The sequence below is a fragment of the Arachis ipaensis genome, chromosome B05 (genome assembly GCF_000816755.2).
Source record: "Arachis ipaensis cultivar K30076 chromosome B05, Araip1.1, whole genome shotgun sequence".
Lineage (NCBI taxonomy): Eukaryota > Viridiplantae > Streptophyta > Magnoliopsida > Fabales > Fabaceae > Arachis > Arachis ipaensis.
In genome coordinates, this window is record NC_029789.2 from 75,367,306 (window position 1) to 75,378,578 (window position 11,273).

Consider the following 11,273-nt stretch of genomic DNA (forward strand, 5'->3'; position numbering starts at 1 on the left):
CCGCTCATCACAACACCAAACTTGAACTGTTGCTTGTCCCCAAGCAACTAGACAAATAAAATAGAATACAAATGAGTCAAGAAACAGTAATATCTCAGAGTTTTTGAGTGAAGCTTAGATTCTAATTAAATGAGCGGGGCTAGTAGCTTTTTGCTTCCGAACAGTTTTGGCATCTCACTTTATCCATTGAAGCTCAGAATGATTGGCATCTATAGGAACTTAAAATTCAGATAGTGTTATTGATTCTCCTAGTTCATTATGTTGATTCTTGAACACAGCTACTTTTATGAGTCTTGGCGGTGGCCCTAAGCACTTTGTTTTCCAGTATTACCACCGGATACATAAATGCCACAGGCACATAATTGGGTGAACCTTTTCAGATTGTGACTCAGCTTTGCTAAAGCCCCCAATTAGAGGTGTCCAGGGTTCTTAAGCACACTCTTCCCTTTGCTTTGGACCTTGACTTTAACCGCTTAGTCTCAAGTTTTCACTTGACACCTTCACGCTACAAGCACATGGTTAGGGACAGCTTGGTTTAGCCGCTTAGACCAGGATTTGATTTCCTTAGGCCCTCCAATCCACTGATGCTCAAAGCCTTGGATCCTTTTTATTACCCTTGCCTTTTGGTTTTAAGGGTTATCGGCTTTTTCTGCTTGCTTTTTTTTTTTTGCAAGCTTTGTATTCAATGCTTTTTCTTGCTTCAAGAATCATTTTTTATGATTTTTCAGATTACCAATAACATGTCTCATGTTTATCATTCTTTCAAGAGCCAACATATTTAACATTCAAGAACATCAAATTCCAAAGACATATGCACTGTTCAAGCATTCATTCAGAAGGCAGAAAGCATTGCCACCACATGTAATTAATCAGAATTTCTTGTATTAAAAACTCGAGAAATATTGCCTCCTTATCCTAAAGAAAATCTTCTATTTTATTCATGTTTAATGATGATGAGAAAAATAAATTATAGCTTAATTGGAGATAAAATCAAAATATAGATACTAATTACTACTATATGACTCCTAAGGTAAAACTCAAATAAAAATAAAAAAAAATTATCACAGGGTTAAGGGTAAGATCAGAACTCAACAACCTTGACTTTGGGAAACGGATGCCTCTTTAGTCTGTGGAGTGCTTGGCCCTTCAAGAGATAGTTTCTGACGCTTTAGTTCTCTTAATTCACGCCCTTGCACTTCTTGTTCTCTGAGCAGTTTGCAAAGCATGCTGTTTTGATTTTGCTGTTCTTCTTTCATTTGGTCCATGGTTTCTTGCAACTTAGTGACAGATGCCTCAAGATGCTCCCAGTATTCAAATTGAGGGAGTTCTGGTAGGAATTCTTGCACCCTCCTCTTGATGGGGTCATCCTGCATTTGTTATTTTTCCATTGTGATTTTAGTGATTGGTTGCTCCACTGAGATATACTCTGTTATTCCTATCTTTACTCCAGCATCTTTGTAGAGCATAGAGATTAGGCTTGGATAAGCCAACCTGGCATCCTTGGAGTTCTTGTTGGCAAGTATGTAGAATTCAGATGGGATCAGTTGATGAACTTCTACTTCTTTTCCCAACATAATGCAATGGATCATCACTGCTCTTCTAATATTGACTTCAGAATGGTTGCTGGTGGGCAATATAGAATGCCCAATGAAGTCCAGCCATCCTCTGGCGACTGGTTTGAGATCTTCTCTCTTGAGTTGATTTGGGACACCCCTCGTGCTGGTGGTCCACCTGGCTACAGGGATGCATATATCCTCTAGAATCTTATCCAGGCCCTTGTTTGTTCTCATCATTCTCCTATTGAAGGAGTCTGGGTCATCTTTCAGCTGAGGTAGCTTAAAGATCTCCCTGATTTTGTCAGGGTGGATGTGAACAATCTTTCCTCTGACCACAGTCCTATAGTCATAGAGGGCAGCTCCAGATATTCTCTGCCTGTCTGTTTGCCATAGATTAGTGTAGAATTCCTGAACCATATTCCTTCTCACTTTCGTTTTAGGATTAGCTAGGACTTCCCAGTTCCTGTTTCGAATCTGCTTATGGATCTCCGGATATTCATCTTCTTTCAGATCGAACTTGACTTCCGGGATCACAGATCTTAGACCCATTATTTTGTAGTAATGGTCTGAATGTTCTTTGGTTAAGAACCTCCCTTAATTCCAAAGTGGTTTTGGAACACTCTCTTTTTTGCCTCTTGGAGTGGGTTATTTTCCTTTAGGAGCCATGATCTTAGTGGGTATGGTTTAATGATCACGGATAAACACACCAAACTTAGAGGATTGCTTGTCCTCAAGCAAAAGAAAAGAAAGGAGAGGGATAGAAGGAGAGCTAGTGTTGAATGGTGGATGAGAGGAAGGAGGCCGAATGTGTTTTTAAAAGGGAGGTGGGTGGGTTTTCGAAAACAGAGAGAAAGATAAGATAGAAGATATGATTTAAAAAGAAATAAGTATGATAAGAAAAGATATAATTTAAAATTGAAGAGATATGAAAGATATTTGAAAAAGATAAATTTGGATTTTTGAAAAAGATAATTTGGAGATTTTAAAAAAAGGATATTGATTAGTTGAAAAGATTTTAGAATGAAAAGAGATAGATTTGTTTTGAAAATTTGAGAAAGAGTTGAATTGGATTGAAAAAAAAGGATTTGTGCTTATGGATTAAGATACATTTGATATTTTTAAAGTAGGGTTTTTAGAAATTAGGGATTTTAGAAATCAGGGTTTGTAACATGTTTATGCAAGAAATCATGAATTAAAACATGAAAATTAGGATTAAAATAAAAAATATGAAGAAAAAACGAATTTACCTCCTCCCCACCATCCTGGCATTTGAACGCCCAAACGCTGCATGTTTTGGGCGTTCAACGCCCAACTACTGCTTCTCCTGGGCGTTTAACGCCCAGCTGTTGCTTCTTTTTGGTGTTAAACACCAGGAACTCCTTTGTCACTAGGCGTTTTTCTGAACGCCCAGGACGCTGTAAATCTGGCGTTAAACGCCCAAAAGGAGCTTCTTTCTGGAGTTCAACGCCCAGAAGATGCTTCTTTCTGGCGTTTAACGCCCAGATGGCTATCCTTACTGGCGTTCAACGCCTAGTGGATGCTTCTTTTGGGCGTTGAACGCCCAAAACAGACTTTTACTGGCGTTTTCTTGCCAGTGAGCTCTTTTTCTCTGTTTTTTGTGCAGAATCCTTCTGTAACCCTGTAAACTTATACAATTGACTCTTTACCTTAGTATCAATGAACTTTATATAAACAAATAAAATCAAGAATAGGGCAAAATGCTTAGAGGAAGTGATGCCCCATGGCTGGGTTGCCTCCCAGCAAGCGCTTCTTTATTGTCTTTAGCTGGACCTTGCTGAGTTTTTAATCTAGCCTCAGCCTTGAGCACTCTTGCTCAACATTGCCTTCAAGATAGTGCTTGATTCTCTTCAGTTTCCCAGGGAATAGCCTGAGCCTAGAGTTAAACAACAGAATCTTTTGTCCTGGTTCAAAGATTCTAGATGACAGCTTTCTGTCATGCCACCTTTTTGACTTCTCTTTATAAAGCTTGGCATTTTCGAAGGCAATGAATCTGAATTCCTCTAGCTCATTAAGCTGGAGCAATCTTTTTTCTCCAGCAAGTTTGGCAGCAAAGTTTAGGAATCTGGTTGTCCAGTAGGCCTTATGTTTCAGTTCCACGGGCAGGTGACAAGCCTTACCATACACAAGTTGGTACGGAGAGGTCCCTATAGGAGTCTTGAATGCTGTTCTATAAGCCCACAGAGCATCATCCAAGCTTCATGCCCAATCCTTTCTACGGGTACTTACAGTCCGTTCCAGGATTCTTTTTAGTTCTCTGTTAGAAACTTCAGCTTGCCCATTTGTCTGTGGATGATATGGAGTCGCCACTTTGTGGCGAATCCCATACCGGACCATGGTAGAGTAAAGCTGTTTGTTGCAGAAGTGAGTGCCCCCATCACTGATTAGTACCCTAGGGACACCAAACCTGCTGAATATATATTTCTGGAGGAATTTCAGCACTATTTTTAGTATCATTGGTGGGTGTGGCCAATGGCCTCAACCCATTTTGATACATAGTCAACTGCCACCAGAATATAAGTGTTTGAGTATGATGGTGGGAAAGGCCCCATGAAATCAATACCCCATACGTCAAACAACTCAATCTCCAAGATTCCTTGTTGAGGCATGGCGTAACTGTGAGGCAAATTACCAGCTCTCTGGCAACTGTCACAGTTACGTACAAACTCTCGGGAATCTCTGTAAAGTGTAGGCCAGTAGAAACCACATTGGAGGACCTTGGTGGCTGTTCGCTCACCTCCGAAATGACCTCCATATTATGACCCATGGCAATGCCATAAGATCCTTTGTGCTTTTTCCTTAGCCACACACCTACGGATTATGCCGTCTGCACATCTCTTAAAGAGATAGGGTTCATCCCACAAGTAGTACTTTGCATCAGTAATTAATTTTTTCTTTTGTTGCCTGCTGTACTCCTTGGGAATGAACCTTGCAGCTTTGTAGTTTGCAATGTCTGTAAACCATGGTAATTCCTGAATGGTGAACAAATGCTCATCCGGAAAAGTTTCAGAGATCTCAATAGAGGAGGAGGACGCCCCTTCCACTGGTTCTATCCAGGACAGATGGTCAGCCACTTGGTTCTCTGTCCCTTTTTTGTCTCTTATTTATATATCAAACTCTTGCAGAAGCAACACCCATCTTATGAGTCTGGGTTTTGAATCCTGCTTTGTGAGTAGATATTTAAGAGCAACATGATCTGTGTACACAATCACTTTTGATCCTACTAAGTATGATCTAAACTTGTCAATGGCATAAACCACTGCAAGCAATTCTTTTTCTGTGGTTGTGTAATTTTTCTGGGCATCATTCAAAACATGGCTAGCGTAATAAATGACATGCAGAAGCTTGTCATGCCTCTGCCCCCAGTACTGCACCAATGGCGTGATCACTGGCATCACACATTAATTCGAACGGTAATGTCCAGTCTGGTGCAGAGATAACTGGTGCTATGACCAGCTTAGCTTTCAGAGTTTCAAACGCCTGCAGACACTCTGTGTCAAACACAAATGGCGTGTCAGCAGCTAGCAGGTTGCTTAGCGGTTTTGCAATTTTTGAAAAATCCTTTATAAACCTCCTATAGAATCCTGCATGCCCCAGAAAACTTCTGATTGCCTTAACATTGGCAGGTGGTGGTAATTTTTCAATTACCTCTATTTTAGCTTGATCCACCTCTATTCCCTTGTTTGAAATTTTATGCCCAAGGACAATCCCTTCAGTCACCATAAAGTGACATTTTTCCTAGTTTAAAACCAGGTCAGCCTGAATCAGATTTTTGCTCAGCTCCCTCAATTTCAGCCAGAAAATACCTGATAAGCAAATACTCCAGATGGACATGTGAATGCTGTTTTCTCTTGATCCTGGGGATCTACTGCAATTTGGTTGTAGCCTGAATAGCCATCCAAAAAGCAGTAATAATTATGACATGCTAGTCTTTCTAGCATCTAGTCTATGAATGGTAAAGGAAAATGATCCTTTCTGGTGGCTGTATTGAGCCTTCTGTAATCAATACACATGCGCCACCCTGTAACTGTTCTTGTTGGAACCAGTTCATTTTTTTCATTATGAACCACTGTCATGCCTCCCTTTTTAGGGACAACTTGAACAGGACTCACCCAGGGGCTATCTGAAATAGGATAAATAATCCCAGCCTCCAGTAATTTAGTGACCTCTTTCTGCACCACTTCCTTCATGGCTGGATTTAGCCACCTCTGTGGTTGAACCACTGGCTTAGCATTGTCCTCCAATAAGATCTTGTGCATGCATCTAGCTGGGCTTATGCCCTTAAGGTCACTTATGGACCACCCAAGAGCTGCCTTGTGTGTCCTTAGCACTTGGATTAGTGCTTCCTCTTCCTGTGGATTTAAAGCAGAGCTTATGATCACTGGAAAAGTATCACCTTCTCCCAGAAATGTATATTTCAGGGATGGTGGTAATGGTTTGAGCTCGGGTTTAGGAGGTTTTTCCTCTCCCTGAGGAAATTTCAGAGGCTCTTTCAATTCCTCTGAATCCTCTAGATCAGACGGAACATCTTTAAAGATGTCTTCCAGCTCTGATTCGATACTCTCAGCCATGTTGATCTCCTCCACGAGAGAGTCAATAAGATCAACTTTTATGCAGTCTTTTGGTGTGCCTTGATGCTGCATGGCATTGACAGCATTCAACTTAAACTCATCCTCATTGACTCTCAGGGTGACTTTCCCCTTTTGGACATCAACGAGAGTTCGTCTAGTTGCTAGGAAAGGTCTTCCTAGAATGAGAGTAGCACTCTTGTGCTCCTCCATTTCCAGCACAACAAAGTCAGTGGGAAAGGCGAATGGCCCAACCCTGACAATTATGTCCTCAATCACGCCTGATGGGTATTTAATGGAGCCATCAGCAAGTTGGAGACATATCCGGGTTCGTTTAACTTCTTCAGTTAAACCAAGCTTTCTGATGGTGGATGCAGGTATTAGGTTGATGCTTGCCCCATGATCACATAGGGCTGTCTTGGTGCAATTACCCTCTAATATGCATGGTATCAGAAAGCTTCCGGGATCTTTAAGCTTTTCAGTAAAGCTTTTTAGAATGACTGCACTGCATTCTTCAGTGAGGAAAACTCTTTCAGTTTCTCTCCAATCCTTCTTATGACTCAAGATCTCTTTCATGAACATCGCGTAAGAAGGTATTTGCTCAGTGCTTCTGCAAACGAAATCTTTATTTCAAGAGTCCTGAGATAATCTGCAAAGTGAGCAAATTGCTTATCCTACTCCTCTTGGCGGAGTTTTTGAGGATAAGGTATCTTGGCCTTATATTCCTCAACCTTGGTTGCTGCAGGTTTATTTCCTACAGTGATGGTTGAAGAAGCCTTTTTAAATGGATTGTCATCAGCACTTGTGTGTGTCTGATCTCTCTCTGGCAATTGAGTGCCAGAGTTAGAAGCTGGAGTGACATTAGACGCCAACTCCTCATCTTTCCCTGGCGTCTGAATGCCAGAACTGTGCTTCTTTTGGGCGTTCAACGCCAGTTCCTTGCTTGTTTCTGGCATTGAACGCCAGTCCTAAGCATGGCCTGGGCGTTCAGCACCAGCCTTCTACCCAATCTCTGGCGTTTTAGCGCCAGGATTATTTCTCTCCGGGCTCTTACCGTCCTCAGATGGATTTTGGGTAGTTTGCTCATTTCATGGCTTCCTGCTACCTTGAGGTGGGGTATTTAATGTTTTTCCACTTCTTAATTGAACTACTTGGCATTCTTCTGTTATTTGCTTTGACAGCTGCTGCTTTGTTTGCTTTAATTGTACTTCCATATTTATATTAGCCATCCTTGTCTCTTGTAGTTTATCCTTGAATTCGGCTAACTACTTTGTCAGAAAATCCAATTACTGATTGAATTCAGCAGCTTGTTCTACAGGACTGAGTTCAGCAGTTACTGTTTTAGCCTCTTCTTTCATGGAAGGGTCACTGCTTAGGTATAGATGCTGATTTTTGGCAACTGTATCAATGAGCTCTTGAGCTTCTTCAATTGTCTTTCTCATGTGGATAGATCCACCAGTTGAGTAATCTAGAGAGATCTGAGCTCTTTCTGTAAGCCCGTAATAGAAGATGTCTAACTGAACCCACTCTGAAAACATTTCAGAGGGGCATGTTCTTAGCATCTCTCTATATCTCTCCCAGGCATCATAAAGAGATTCATTATCTCCTTGTTTAAAGCCTTGGATGTCCAGCCTTAGTTGTGTCATCCGTTTTGGAGGAAAGTATTGATTCAGGAATTTTTTCATCAGCTGTTTCCATGTCTTTATGCTAGCCTTAGGTTGGTTATTTAACCACCTCTTAGCTTGGTCTTTTACAGCAAATGGGAACAGTAATAATCTGTAGACATCCTGATTTACTTCCTTATCATGTACTGTGTCAGTAATTTGTAAAAACTGTGCCAGAAACTCTGTAGGTTCTTCCTGTGGAAGACCGGAATACTGGCAACTTTGCTGCACCATGATAATGAGCTGAGGATTCAACTCAAAGCTACTGACTCCAATGGAGGGTATACTGATACTACTCCCATATGAAGCAGTAGTGGGATTAGCATATGACCCCAGAGTCCTTCTGGACTGTTCATTTCCACTTAGATCCATGATGGAGAAAGGGAGATGATGTAAAATAGAGAAGAAATATTTTTATTTATTTAATTATTTATTTATTTCGAAAATAGAATAAATTAAAATAAAATAAATAAAAATAGGTGAAGATTTTTGAAAAATGGAAAGAGAGAAAAAAAATGGTTAGGAAATTTTGAAAAAGATATGATTTGAAAAAGATTTTAAATTTTGAAATAAAAAATCTGAATTTTAAAAGTAAATTTCGAAAATTTGCTTTAAAATAGAGAGAAAAGATATTTTTGAATATAAAGAGGAGAGAGAAAAACAATAAGATAGCACAAGATTTAAAATTTTTAGATCTAATGCTCCTTTTTTTTTCGAAAATTTTGGAGGGAAAACACCAAGGAACACCAAACTTAAAAATTTTAAGATCAAGACACAAGGAAAACTCAAGAACACTTTGAAGACTCACAAGAACACAAGAACATGAAGGAAGAACACCAAACTTAAAATTTTTAGAAAACTAAAATAAGATTTTCGAAAACCAAAGAAAAATCAACAAGAAAACACCAAACTTAAAGTTTGGCACAAGATTTAATGTAAAAATTATTTTTGAAAAAGAATTTTAAAAAGAAGGTACCCAATTACCAAGAACACAGACCAATGCTCTAGCCAATTGGGCAGTAAATGTAACACTTGTTTTGAAAAAGTATTTTTAATAACTAAGAATAAAATTTTTGAAAAATAAAATAAAAAAAAGGATTTTAAAAAGAAAATTTTAACCAAAAACAATATTAGAAGACTCTAAACCAAAAAAAGAAAAAAATTTTTCCTAATCTAAGCAACAAAATAAACCGTCAGTTGTTCAAACTCAAACAATCCCTGGCAACGGCGCCAAAAACTTGGTGCACGAAATTGGAAATCACAATTCTTCACAAATTCGCACAACTAACCAGCAAGTGCACTGGGTCGTCCAAGTAATACCTTACGTGAGTAAAGGTCAATCCCACGGAGATTGTTGGCTTGAAGCAATCTATGGTTACCTTGTAACTCTTAGTCAGGAAAACAATAAAACAATTCACTTATCAAATTTGATTGCAAGGAATAAAAGAGCATGAAATAAATACTTATTATGCAGTAATGGAGAATATGTTGGAGTTTTGGAGATGCTTTGTCTTCTGAATTTCAGCTTTTCTTTTGTATTCCTCTTCCCTCATGCATGAAAAGGTGCAAAGTTCCTTCCATGGCAAGCTCTATGTAAGGTGTCACTGTTGTCAATGGCTACTTCCCATCTTCTCAGTGAAAATGGTCCAAATGCTCTGTCACAGCACGGCTAATCATCTGGAAGTTCTCGATCATGCTGGAATAAGATTGACTATCCTTTTGCATCTGTCACTACGCCCAGCACTCGCGAGTTTGAAGCCCGTCACAGTCATCCAATCCCAGAATCCTACTCGGAATACCACAGACAAGGTTTAGACATTCTCGATTTTCATGAATGCCGCCATCAATCTAGCTTATACCACGAAGATTCTGATTAAGAAATCTAAGAGATAATCATTCATTCTAATGTAGAACGAAGGTGGTTGTCAGACACATGTTCATGGATTGAGGAAGGTGATGAGTGTCACGGATCATCGCCCTCTCCATAGTTAAGCGCGAATGAGTATCTTAGAGAGGAACACGCATGTGTGAATGGAAAACATAAGTACTTGCATTAATTCATCGAGACGCTGCAGAGCTCCTCACCCCCAACAATGGGGTTTAGAGACTCATGCTGCCAAAAGATACAAAATTCAGATCTAAAATGTCATGAGATACAAAATAAATCTCTAAAAGTTGTTTAAATACTAAACTAGTAACCTAGGTTTACAAAAAATGAGTAAACTATGATATATAGTGCAGAAATTCACTTCTGGGGCCCACTTGGTATGTGCTGGGGCTGAGACTAAAGCTTCTCACGTGCCTGGGCTGTTTTGGGCGTTCAACGCCAGGCTATAACCTGTTTCTGGCGTTGAACTCCAACTTGTAATGTGTTTCTGGCGCTGGACGCCAGACTGCAACATGGAACTGGCATTGAACACCAGTTTACGTTGTCTATCCTTGAGCAAAGTATGGACGTATATATATTGCTGGAAAGCCCTGGATGTCTACTTTCCAACGCAATTGGAAGCGCGTCAATTGGACTCTTGTAGCTCCAGAAATTCCATTCCGAGTGTAGAGAGGTCAGGATCCAACAGCATCAGCAGTCCTTTTTCAGCCTGAATCAGATTTTTGCTCAGCTCCCTCAATTTCAGCCAGAAAATACCTGAAATTACAGAAAAATATACAAACTCATAGTAAAGTCCAGAAATATGAATTTTGCCTAGAAACTAATGAAAATAAACTAAAAACTAACTAAAACATACTAAAAACTATATGAAATTAACCCCAAAAAGCGTATAAAATATCCGCTCATCAGTTAACTGTTGGATTGTTATCTAATCACTAACACCAATCCCTTTGAACTAAGTGGGTTGCAACTCGTGAATAGATCTAACATTCCAACTTGTTTGACTTTCCTTTACCTAGTAAAGGATAACTAAACAGAATAACCTTTTATTCATATTATTTGAATTTTCTCAATTTAATTTTCCACCTACTTAACTCAACTTCTTGGAACATCTGATTAATAAAATAGCACACTTTTCTGCAACTCGTTGGGAGACGACCTGGGACTTAAACTCCCAGTAATTTTTAATTTAAACTCTCTGTGACGTATTTCTAAATTGATAGGCAGATTTTCGGTGTGTTAAGAACTATACTTGCAACGTAACTATTTTAATAATTTTTAATTCACCAACTTCTGTTCCTCATCAATTTTTGGCGCCGTTGCCGGGGAGTTGCAATAGAGTGCTAAAGTTATTAATTAGAATTTATTTATTTGCATTTTATTTTATTTTGCTACTATGAGCTCCATGTTTCTTTCGTCAAATGACGCGTTCACTTCCTGATCCGCGCTTGCTGATATTCGATCCTGAAATTGAAAGGACTATTTCCCGAATAAGGCGAGAACAGCGTCGGTTAGTCCGCTCTGAGGGCGGATCTGAAAGTGAACTTGAGGAAGAAACCAGCTCCCGTTCTACTGATTC